General features: G+C 39.4%; 1 long non-coding RNA gene across 4 annotated transcripts in view; it reads left to right on the forward strand.

The window, feature by feature from the left end:
* Nucleotides 1-4,877, forward strand: part of LOC109224629 — a 19,543-nt gene extending 14,666 nt beyond the window's left edge. Inside the window, exons 2-8 of one of the 4 annotated variants that reach the window (XR_002067742.1) lie at nucleotides 1,970-2,069; nucleotides 2,162-2,273; nucleotides 3,555-3,677; nucleotides 3,756-3,833; nucleotides 4,044-4,189; nucleotides 4,277-4,434; nucleotides 4,525-4,877. This is a non-coding gene — a long non-coding RNA (uncharacterized LOC109224629). The remainder of the gene's footprint in view (nucleotides 1-1,969; nucleotides 2,070-2,161; nucleotides 2,274-3,554; nucleotides 3,678-3,755; nucleotides 3,834-4,043; nucleotides 4,190-4,276; nucleotides 4,435-4,524) is intronic. The other 3 variants (XR_002067748.1, XR_002067744.1, XR_002067747.1) reach the window with 3 other exon arrangements.

Genomic DNA, 12,407 nt, shown 5'->3' on the forward strand with positions numbered 1-12,407 from the left:
GACGTGATCCAAAAGCACGCTCTTAAACGGCGTTCACTTCGTAAAAACAAGATAACTAAAAGCGGTAAACAATCTTAAAATTGCACTATAGGTTTAAATATGTATGAAAACCAGATTTTAGCCATTTATGATAATTTAAGCGACCGTGCTAGAACCACGGGATCCGGGGGTGCCTAATACCTTCCCTCGGGTCAACAGAATTCCTTACACAGAATTTCTGGTTCGCAGACTCCAATTGGGAAGTCGAAATTTTTCCTCGATTTGGGATTAAATTAAACCGGTGACTTGGGACACCAAAAACCCGTCCTATCCCAAGTGGCGACTCTATAAAATAAATAAATAATCCCATTTCGAATAATGTCACTTTAAATGGAAAAATTCCTTTATACATTATCCTTCGGGGTAGGTGTGTAAAAAAGGAGGTGTGACAGTGCACTGTACCAAAAAAGCGTAATTCTATTTTGAGAATAGAGATTCTACTAAGCTGGCTGCCACCAAAAAAGAGGGGCATGCCTTAAATCGAACCACATGGTTAAGTTTCTCATAATGTTACTCAAGACAGGAGAGTCGGGTGAACCAAAATGGGTAGCTCTTTATATTAAATGTTGCACTTGCATTTGAAATGAGCAATGATTCTTGGTCACTTATGTTTCCGCTATTGTGCCAGAATGATATTTTTAGTGTTTAGTATCTTTACTTTATAAAATCAAAGAGGAAATATGATGGGAGTATCTACATTCTTTTTACTCCATGCATTTTATTCTTGATGGACGCATTAATTTTGCGTCCATTACGATGGTCGTCCGCTACTAATATCCAGATAGTTTGTTATTTTCTTAACTTGTAAAATACATTTTAAAATAATAGGGGTATATCAGGGGAGGGATGGGACAAAGAGCTGTAGTGAGAGAGGAATCTCCGTAGTCCTGCTTTCGCGAAACATAAGAATGCTTCCCATCTCTACCTCTTATTATTCACCATTTTTCTTCCATGCCTTTATTTGAAAAGATGTGTAAATGTTTCCTATATATCTTCTTAAGAATGATAGTAGCATCTCAAATTCAATTACTCTTGATTTTCGTTTATGTTACTTTGGATGAGCAGGAGGTTTCGGGAGCTATCTGTTTGGCATGCCGAACAGACAGTTGAAGCTAATAACACAGCTAATATTAAGAACCCCTCTTTGGGATGGATTAGGGGTGGAAAAATGGTTAAAAGAAAACAGTTAACCACCAATATTATCCACTAAAAAATGGGTTGGATAATGAACTTTTTAAAAACGGGCCAAATATGGATAAGAACCATGTTATCCATTTAGAAAATGGATAATCAATGGATAACTAATGGGTCTAACTTTTACATTTGTAAAGCCTCAAATTGGGGGTTCCTCAAGTTAGGGAGACTCAGAATTCTCCCAAAAGTGATCATATGCAAGAAGTCATGGATAATATGGTTAACTATATTATCTGCCGGTTAACCCGTTTTTTATCCGTATTAAATATGAGTCGGGTCGGATAATTGATCCGTTTTTATTGCCCGTTTTCAACCCGAACCATATCCGACCCGATCCGCCCGTTTGCCACTCCTAGGATGGATGATAGGGTTTCTTTTTTGTTGTTAGCTTTCTTGGGCTTTTCTCAATGGTTCCTCTACGTAAGTTATATTCCTATCTTAGGATATTTGGAATGCATATGAATCACAAATTTCCTTGTAAAAGATAAAAGCTGTTCGCAAGATTTAGCATTCTGGAGATATCACTTTTACTTTTTCAGTTATAAGTTATACTTTTGTTTTTTGGTTAAATGACACTACTCTAGGGTGTAATCGACCTTAAGATTTGTTTAAGACAGATATCAACACACTAGAGCTTTGTGTACATAGTACTTGGATGACATGTTGACACTTGATATATCCATTCTTATTCTATTATTTTAAACTCATGTATCTGATAATGCAAAACTTGTTTCAGATTATGATCTTAGACTTCAAACTGACTTATCTAAGTGGGGCACTGCAATTGCTCACCTTATCAACAGTTTCCACATGCCACAAGGATCTAAGCTAGAAAAGTAAGAATATTACCCATTTAGTAAATTTTGTCAGCATTAATACAGATGGTATGATTACAATTTTATCGTTTCTTTATAATCGATCGCTACAGGAAACAAGTAAAAGCTCTAACCTTCAGCTTCCTATGGGGTGTCTTCCAACGATTTTGATGACTGTGGATCTGCGTGTTTCCAACGTTCAGTCTTAAAAGCCTATGAGAACAGGTAGATTCTAATTCCAAATTAGGATTCATTCTTTTTCTCTTTGCTCTTGGACAAGGTAATACTAACATGGTTATGTCACTTACTGGATCAAGTTATAGATTTCTAGATGCAAGAAAGTGGCAGCAAAGGTAGACAATTTTGTGCTTCCAATGATCAAAGTTTTTGAATATTGTTGCAACTAAGTCATCTTATCAATATTCTATTGATGACTTATGCCTCACTTGAAATATAAAATATACATTACTATAGCTAAATTCAAAAATAATGTCCTTCTTGCTCAAAAAATTCTGTAAAACTTATTGATTCTTTAGTTCCTTGTACTTAAAAGAATGACCCATGAGGTTGGGAGCTCCACATGTTATTTAGTAAACCAGAAGTCTCTATTCTTCTCTTACCATCAATCAATTTCTAAAGTTCAGACATGGAAGATTGAAAAGGGAATCAGATTGCCTTGTAGGCTCCATCTCCATTAAAGTATTAGTCAATGCTTTATTGGGCCGATTAGATATGTAGAATACAACATTTAAGGTAAACTCCACTCTATGAATTTATAAGACGAAAGGTTGCCCGGGTCAGAGAGAACCTTTCCAACAATATAGATTTCATATCCAAAATGCTCGGGAGGAACCTTCAATATCTAATCCCACGTGGAATCCGTCCTAAGAATCCATATAATTAATATAAGACCTTTATATTATTAAATACCGACTACATAGATTATATAAAATTGTTTCTATCTCCAAAGCGAATTGAATATCTGACTGACAGAGCTATCCAAAGCAATGTTGCTAAGTTGAAGAATTAAAGAATGGGATGAGAAATATATAGATCCCTATCTCTTAAGATAGGGCAAGGACATGACTGTTGAAGATAAATTAATAAATAAGTTGTGTGTCAAATTCCACACAGATGCTAATTCGATTTACCGCACTAATTGTGGATCATTTATACATGGTTTAGCCATGGCCATATTAAAAAAACCAACCACACATAGTAGCTAATTGAATCCAGATTGCCGGTTCAGTATTCCTTGTTGCTATTGCATATTTAATCTACACAAAAGTAGCAATGCAAGAAAAAATATTGTGAGGCTGACTGCACTGCCGTTAAAAAGTTGGCACATCATTTGTTGGGGATGCGTCGTGTGTAACTATATGGTTTTACCGTACTGGCTTGGTTAATTGTATGTTTACATCCATTCTTTGTTCTTATTGGTGACATTGCTAAAATTATATCGGCGTTTCTGCACAGTGCCACTTATCTTTATTCCTTTTCCTGTAGTAAGCAGCCTACAATCTTGACGTAATGGGAGGACTTCACTCAGATTGTCGGAAGCACCCTAGATACACAGGCTGCTGAATATCCATAATTATAGCAAACGAGTTGCACGAACCAACTATGCTGGTATGCAAAGGATACAACTTTTTTTGATTCGTAGAGAACTGCTATGAATTCTTTACTAACAAAATTTAAACAATATAGGATTATTTTGTCGACAAGGTACAACCCGGTCATACTGATAAATCCACCATATTTCTAAGTTGGAGAACTTATGAACTGGTATGAAATAAATATTAATATAATCGAGTTTTATATTTTATTAATTAGTTCGTGCGAATGAAACATATGAGGAAAAACATACAATTAGCAAGCTATAAGTTAAAGCTCGCATTTTCAGTTAAATAACTATTTGACCATATGTATCTAGAACTTCATACCATAATTTTAACTCATTCTAAATATACATGGTATTTTATTGGTTTCTAAAAGCCCTGTACATATACAATGTTGGAGACAAGGAAGATATAATGGCAAGGTACAGATAGGCAAGTTCTCCGCAAATAGCTTCATCAACTGTACTTGTACCAGTACATGATAACATAGTACCAACTGCAGAGATTCAGCCGTAGTCTCCTGTATGTATTACATACATGCAAATATATGTGAGGTATTTTGGGGTTACAGTTACAACTCAACAAATCTACTTCTATCCCCCTTCACAGATACATCTCTTTCGCATCGGAGGTAAAATGTTGCTGCCGGCTACTGACCAAGAGCTCTATGAACTATTATGTTCCCACTGCGGGCTATAATACAGAATAGCTGTAAGGAGAATTGTTCATTGTGCAAGTTGCAACAGACGTGCGATGTTAATACCCAGGTATCACTATTTGAATTCCAAGCTCTCTAATATCTGTTAATGTAACATCTTCAAATCCAAATGTTTTATTCTTTCATTTACTTTATGCAGATAAAATAACACACAATAACTTGCATATCATGGCCTGCTTTGATGTATAATTGCAGATTTCAGTGGAACAGTTATTGCGACCTTATCAAGCCAATTAGAAGAGAATTTTCTTGAAATTACCTCTGCAAAAATGTATGAAATAATCTGTGTAAAGGTATGTGAGTGAGAATAAGAGACTTTATTAGTCATTTCTGAGAATTCATTGCACTTTAGAAAAACATTCTACCCTTATTGAGATGCCATTGAGATCAAAAGCATGACAGACTATAGTCTTGGTTAAAGAGCTTTCACAACCCATGGTGTCATTGTTTAGGTTTCCTTGGTTTACTGCCAAATGCAAACTTGATTTTGGACCAGAGGTGCACCTTTAAGTTATTACTCAGTAAATATACAAAAGAGCTATTGTACTCGTGTAAAGTCAATGTATAGAAAAATCCAACATACACATTCACAATCAACATGTGCACATGCAAAAGAGAGAAAGAAAGGACTTAATAGCATCAGAAGAAGATAATTGTCACATAGTTTAGTTGACTAAATTCTTTTTATAAATTAGTCAATATATAGTGTTGGTTGCCCTGCAGTTTTTGAGGTGAGAAATCAAATAATTCAAGTCAAGAAAATGCTACTGTTGATAAGATATTTGAAACATGAGATCTTAAAATTTTCAGCTCGGTTTTGCTTTGTATGTTCGTTTTGTATAGTTAGATATTCAAATGAAATACAATAATGCTATATTTTGTTTTTTAATAGAGTAATGCTATATACATACTTTATCAAACTAATTCAATCTCTTAAAAAGCTTGGAAATATTCTGGAAAAACAAACTTAATGTCGCAGACAATATTGCTATCCAAATGGGCAAGTTTAATAAGACACTAATTTTACATCACATATCAAACTTCGTGTACAAGAAAGCGTACATTTTAAGCTTCTAACAAGATCTCTCCAATGAGCCAATCAGGACGATACCTCAAATAACAAATCATCACCTGAAAATCATACATCTCAATTTCACAGATTGGCTGTACGACATACTAGAAATTATCAGGTTCGGCCCGGGCCACTCCTCACTAGTATCAGTATATCACACAGACAATTAAAGAAGGAAGAAGTATTCTGTGGGATGTGTGTCAGATCTCATTTCTTTGGGATAGAAAACGCAGTATTATACTGCATTTTTTCAGTCCGGGCCACTCCTCACTAGTATTAGTATATCACACAGACAATTAAAGAAGGAAGAAGTATTCTGTGGGATGTGTGTCAGATCTCATTTCTTTGGGATAGAAACGCAGTATTATACTGCATTTTTCCACATCCACGTTTTCCCACGGCAGGTATTAAGCACACATGAGGTAAAACGCAGTATTATACTGCGTTTTACTTTAATGGCTAACTTTCCGTTAAAGTAAAACGCAGTACAATACTGCGTTTTAGTTAGAAATGAAACTTTTTTTTAACTGTATAAACATATTTTATGTCCAAAAAGGCATCATTTCAGTTTCGGACTCGCCTAAATACTAGTAGTATATTGTATGAACTTTAGAATATCTTCTCAGCAAACTCATAGATATGATAGTTTAGAATACTTTAGAATCAGATACCATGAGTGTCTGGTGATACTTTTGAACCTCATATATCCATTCCACTAAATTTGATAGAACTCACTGGTTTAATCTGCACTTATCTTTGATTAGGTGGGGGAAGTTTGTCTTAAGTAGTAGTTAGGATAGTTTTTAGTGCTCTGTCATTCCCTCGTACCCCTGAAAAGAGCAAGAGATGGGAGTCTTTGATTTCAAGATTTGGAGATACCTAATTCTTTTTAACTGGTGAATCATCATAGAAAGAGAAGCCATCACTGAAATCTTAAAGGTAAAAGTGTCTCAGTAGGTGCCATATTTACTACATACTATGAAAGAAGTGCCACATGGAAAAAGTTCTTTGTTGGGCTCCAATATGGGTAAGAAATGCACGCTAGACAGAGCTATTACATATGCTTCACAGAGCTATAAACCATAGGGAAGGAATATGACTGATGCACATGCATAATTCGAATTCTTACCAGATATATTAACACTACACGTCAATAACGGAAAGGTCTTTTCCATCGTTAGCTAAATCTGAAGAAAAAAATTAAAATAATGAGTCGTGCGATAAATATAAGCATATCCATAACACTTATATACAATCTTTTGGTCCCGAATAAACTTCTTTTGATCACTTTTCGTCCAACTTGCTCCTACACATAAGAATGCACGTAATGAGCATAATTCACTATAAAAACTCATGTAACCTCCATAAATCACACAAGTTATGAGATGAAAGTACACCAAAAAATATGCATTTTTTGCTGTTTATCACACCACAACAGTGGCAGCCACCATAAGATTCCTCCATCTACGCTCCAAAACTAAACATACTTTCCCCCATTTCTTCTCTATTCATCAAACCTCGAACCCCCTCATGCCCCAACCACCCCCTCGAACCACCCCACCACCAACAATAAACATAATCTCTACCCACTAAATCCTTCTCGTTTTCCTCCATCGCAACAAAAAACTTTCCATAATAAACATGTCATAATAGTAACGAATCTGGAAGATGAAGGAAATAGAACTGAAGAATTGAATAATTTCATCCATTATCAAGAAATACAATTCTTTTTTCGATTTATATAAAGTGGGTCTAAATGGTAGAAAAAGAAGCAAAAGAATTTTTGTAGCCACTCTTAAAGAAAATTTGTTAATTCTTTATGATTGGGTTTTATAGATTAGTAGATTACATGTTAAGAAGATGAAAAAAGGAGAAAGAGGTTGGGAGAAAACAGAGAGGGAAAATGGGGAGAGGGGGGTATGAGGAAGAAGAAGAGAAGGAGTGTCACGACCCAACCCCGGTCGTGATGGCGCCCAACACACTGCTAGGCAAGCCCGACCATTTAGACAACCTTAACCGATTAATCACAGTGGATAAGTAAATTTTTACAACTAAAATACCAAGTTAAATACGGAAATCCTAAAATAAATTCTAACATTCGGAAAGCCCAAAATATAAAATACTACTCAGCCCATAGAATCTGGTGTCACAAGTCTGAGCCTCTAATGCATGAGTATTGATCTACTACATATTGTTCTCTAGAAATGCGAAAACAAATAAATAAGATAGAAGGAAGATCAGGACTGCGAACGTCAATTTGCAGCTACCTTGAATCTCCCGAATGTGATGCTAGGCAGAGAAAGATCTCACTCAGCCTCAGTGGGTGCGCCTGAATCTGCACACAAGGTGCAGGGAGTAATGTGAGTACTTCCAACCCAGAAAGTAATAAACATAAATACAGTATGAGAATAAGAAATCCTAAATAGGCACAAAGTAAAGCTATAAATACAGCAATATAAACCAATAGCATAATACAGTAAAACAGTGAAGACAATTATAATAATATCACAACAGATTAAGAATAAATGACAATTAAATAAGCAATGCAACACATAAACCGGTACTCTCCAGTACCCGCTGCAGCGTGCAGCCTGCTCCATTTATTTATCGTCGACGGCGCTCACTGGGGGTGTGCAGACTCCGGGAGGGGCCCCTTACGGCCCAAGCGCAATAATAAGCCATATCGTGGCATCAAACAGGCCCTCGGCCTCATATCAATATCTATATCATACCGCTGCGGCGTGCAGCCCGATCCCATACTCAGTCCAAAATCACATAAGCCTCTCGGCACAATGGTATAAAAATATTCAGCCCAAACTTCATTTAAAAATATTAATTTAGTTTCTACTTTGAGAAAAATGGCTGAGTTTACAAAACAGTATTAAATGCCAGGACTGAGTTCAAAATATCTATAAGTATGGTAAGAAGCCAGTAAAAACAATCCCTGAAGGATTCAAGTAGTTGGCACGAAGCCCAATTATGATAATTAATCCATTTTTATAAGGATATTACAAATCTACAATCAATTAGGTAGCAATTTTATTAAACGGGACGGACCAAGTCACAATCCCCGACGGTGCTCTACCCCATGCCCGTTATCCGGTGTGCAAGTCACCTCACATAGCACTACGTTGTGCAAATTCGGGGTTTCGAGCCCTCAACACAACATTTACATTTATTACTAACCTCAAGCCGGCCAAAGTCCTAGCTTGCTATGCCTTTGCCTTTCGAATTAACCTCCTCGTATACCGAATCTGATCAAAACCGCAACGAATACGTCACAATGTGCTAATGGGACAATACCCAATCGAAAACAATCGAAAAATAGTAAGATTTCCGAAATTAGCAAAAACCCGAGCCCCGGGCCCACTTCTCGAAAGTCAGAAAATTTACCATCAACGGATTCCTTATCTCGCCACGAGTCTATACATATAAAGAACACAAAAATCGGAGTCCAAATGACCCCTCAATTCCCATTTTTGCTCTATTAGGTTTCAAGCCCTAAATCACCATTTTTGACCTTTAATTCCTTGAGTTTTCAGTCTAATTTCATGTGTTTGCACCATATAATCGTGTTTTAGGCTTAGAAATTCTTACCTCAATGAAGTCCCTTGATTTCTCTCCTCCAACTCGCCCAAATTCTCCAAGTCCGAAGTGAAAATATGAAACCCTTTCAAAAATTCGCGAAGGGAAATAAAACCATTTCTGACCAGTTATTTCCGCATCTGCGGCTGCTTAGCCGCATCTGCGACTTTTGCTTTTGCGGTTACGAGTCGCTTCTGCGGACAAAACCGCTTCTGCGATGACTAGACTGCTTCTGCGGTCCTGCATCTGCGATTCCTTTTACGCAGATGCGGTTTTTCCTTTAGCCTTCCAAAATTCCGCATTTGCGGTCCTATTGTCGCATTTGCGACTCCGCAGATGCGGTCGGCATCTCCGCACCTGCGATGCCTGTCGCTTCTGCGGTTCCTGAATCGCTTCTGCGGTCCCATTTCCGCAGAAGCGAAAATACCAGAAGCAGCACAGGTTCTGCAATCTCCTAAGTTCAAAACTTCCCGTTAGCCATCCGAAATCACCCCGAGGTCCGCGGGACCTCAACCAAAAGCACCAGCACCTCCTATAACATCATCACGACTTGTTCCAATCATAAAAACACCTCAAACAACACTAAAACCATCATTTCTCATCGAATTCAAGCCTAAGTTCTTCCAAAACTTCCGAAACACGCATTCGATCAAAAACCTATCCAAATCACCTCCGAATGACCTGAAATTTTGCACACACATACCAAATCACATAACGAAGCTATAGCAACTCTCGGAATTCCATTCCGACCCTCGGATCAAAATCTCACTTATCGACCGGAATTCGCCAAAATTCTAACTTTGCCAATTCAAGCCTAATTCTACTCCGGACCTCCAAAATCACTTCCGATCACACTCCTAAGTCACAAATCATCCCCCGAAGCTAACCGAATCATCGGAATTCATATCCGAGCCCTCTAACACGTAAGTCAACGTCTGGTTGACTTTTCCAAAACAAACCTTCCTTAAAGAGACTAAGTGTCTCATTTCCTTCTAGAACCACTCCAAATCAACTCGTTCACCCCCAACACTGATAATGAAGCATAAAGAAATAGAAAATAGGGAAAACGGGGCGGTAACTCACGTGACGACGGGTTGGGTCATCACATCCTCCCCAACTTAAACAAACGCTCGTCCTCGAGCGAGTCAAGAAACATACCTGATGCCTCAAATAGGTGGGGGTATCTGCTCCGCATCTCCCGCTCGGTCTCCCAGGTTGCCTTCTCCAAGGGCCGACCTCTCCACTGTACTTTCACCGAAGCAACATCCTTTGACCTCAACTTCTGCACCTGACGATCCAAAATGGCTGCTGGCTATACCTCATAAGTCAAGTCACCCTCCAGCTGAACTGTACTGAAATCTAGAACATGGGACGGGTCCCCAATGTACTTCCGGAGCATAGACACATGAAAAACTGGATGCACGCCCGACAAGCTAGGTGGCAAGGCAAGCTCATAAGCCACCTCCCCGATCCTCCTAAGTACCTCAAAAGGCCCAATGAACCGCGGACTCAGCTTCCCTTTCTTCCCGAATCTCATAACACCCTTTGTGGGTGAAACCTTCTGTAAGACTTTCTCACCGATCATATAAGATACAACTCGGACCTTCCTGTCTGCGTAACTCTTCTGTCTCGACTGTGCTGTACAGAGTCTCTCCTGAATCACCTTCACCTTCTCCAATGCATCCTGAACCAAATCTGTCCCCAACAATCTAGCCTACCCGGGCTCGAACCAACCAACTGGAGATCTACACCGCCTCCCATACAAGGCCTCGTACGGTGCTATCTGAATGCTGGACTGATAGCTATTGTTGTAGGCAAACTCCGCAAGCGGTAGAAACCGATCCCATGACCCTCCAAAATCAATGACGCAGGCGCGTAGCATATCCTCCAATATCTGGATGGTGCGCTCGGACTGCCCGTCCGTCTGAGGGTGAAAAGCTGTGCTCAACTGTACCTGAGTACCCAACTCTCGCTGAACAGCCTGCCAAAACTGAGAGGTGAACTAAGTGCCCCGATCTGATATGATGGAAACTGGGACACCATGCAATCGAACTATCTCCCGAATATAAATCTCTGCCAGCCGCTCTGAAGAATAAGTAGTACAAACCGAAATGAAGTGCGCGGACTTGGTCAGCCTGTCTACAATCACCCAAATAGCATCAAATTTCTTCAGAGTCCGTGGGAGTCCGGTAACAAAATCCATAGTGATCCTCTCCCACTTCCACTCAGGAATAACCATCTGCTGATGTAAGCCACCCGGTCTCTGATGCTCATATTTCACTTGCTGACAATTAAGACACCGGGCTACATACTCCAGAATATCTCTCTTCATCCTCCGCCACCAATAGTGCTGTCTAAGATCCTGATACATCTTCACGGCACCCGGATGAATGGAATACTGCAAGCTATGGGCCTCCTCTAATATCAACTCCCGAAGCCCATCCACGTTGGGCACGCAAATCCGGCCCTGCATCCTCAACACACCATCATCTCCAATGGTCACGTCCCTGGCATCATCATGCTGAACTCTGTCCTTAAGGACAAGCAAATGCGGATCATCATACTGACACTCCCTGATGCGGTCATACAAGGAAGACCAAGAAACCATACAAGCTAACACCCGACTGGGCTCTGAAATATCTAGTCTCACAAATCGATTGGCCAAGGCCTGAACCTCAACTGCAAATGGCCTCTCCTCAACTGGAATGTATGCTAAACTCCCCATACTTACCGACTTCCGGCTTAAAGCATCGGCCACTACGTTGGCCTTCCCGGGTGATACAGAATAGTAATGTCATAATCCTTAAGTAACTCTAACCATCTACGCTGCCTCAAATTCAGATCCTTTTGCTTGAACAAATGCTGAAGACTGCGATGATCGGTGAATACCTCACAGGATACGCCATACAAGTAATGCCTCCAAATCTTCAATGCATGAACTATAGCAGCTAGCTCCAAATCATGAACGGGGTAGTTCTGCTCATGGGGCTTCAACTAACGAGAAGCATAAGCAATAACTCTACCCTCTTGCATCAAAACACAACCTATCCCAACTCTGGAAGCATCGCAATATACCGTATATGAACCTGAAGCTGATGGCAAAACCAATACTGGAGCTGTGGTCAAAGCCGTCTTGAGCTTCTGAAAGCTCTCCTCACACTCGTCCGACCATGCAAATGAGACACCCTTCTGATTCAACTTGGTCAAGGGCGATGCAATAGAGGAAAAACCCTGAACAAACCGGCGAAGTAGCCTGCCAACCCAAGGAAACTACGAATCTCTGTGGCTGAGGACTGTCTAGGCTAACTCTGCACCGCCTCTATCTTCTTTGGATCAACCTGAATTCCCTCGGTGGACACCACGTG

Source organism: Nicotiana attenuata, chromosome 1 (genome assembly GCF_001879085.1).
Source record: "Nicotiana attenuata strain UT chromosome 1, NIATTr2, whole genome shotgun sequence".
In the NCBI taxonomy this organism is placed as follows: Eukaryota; Viridiplantae; Streptophyta; class Magnoliopsida; order Solanales; family Solanaceae; genus Nicotiana; species Nicotiana attenuata.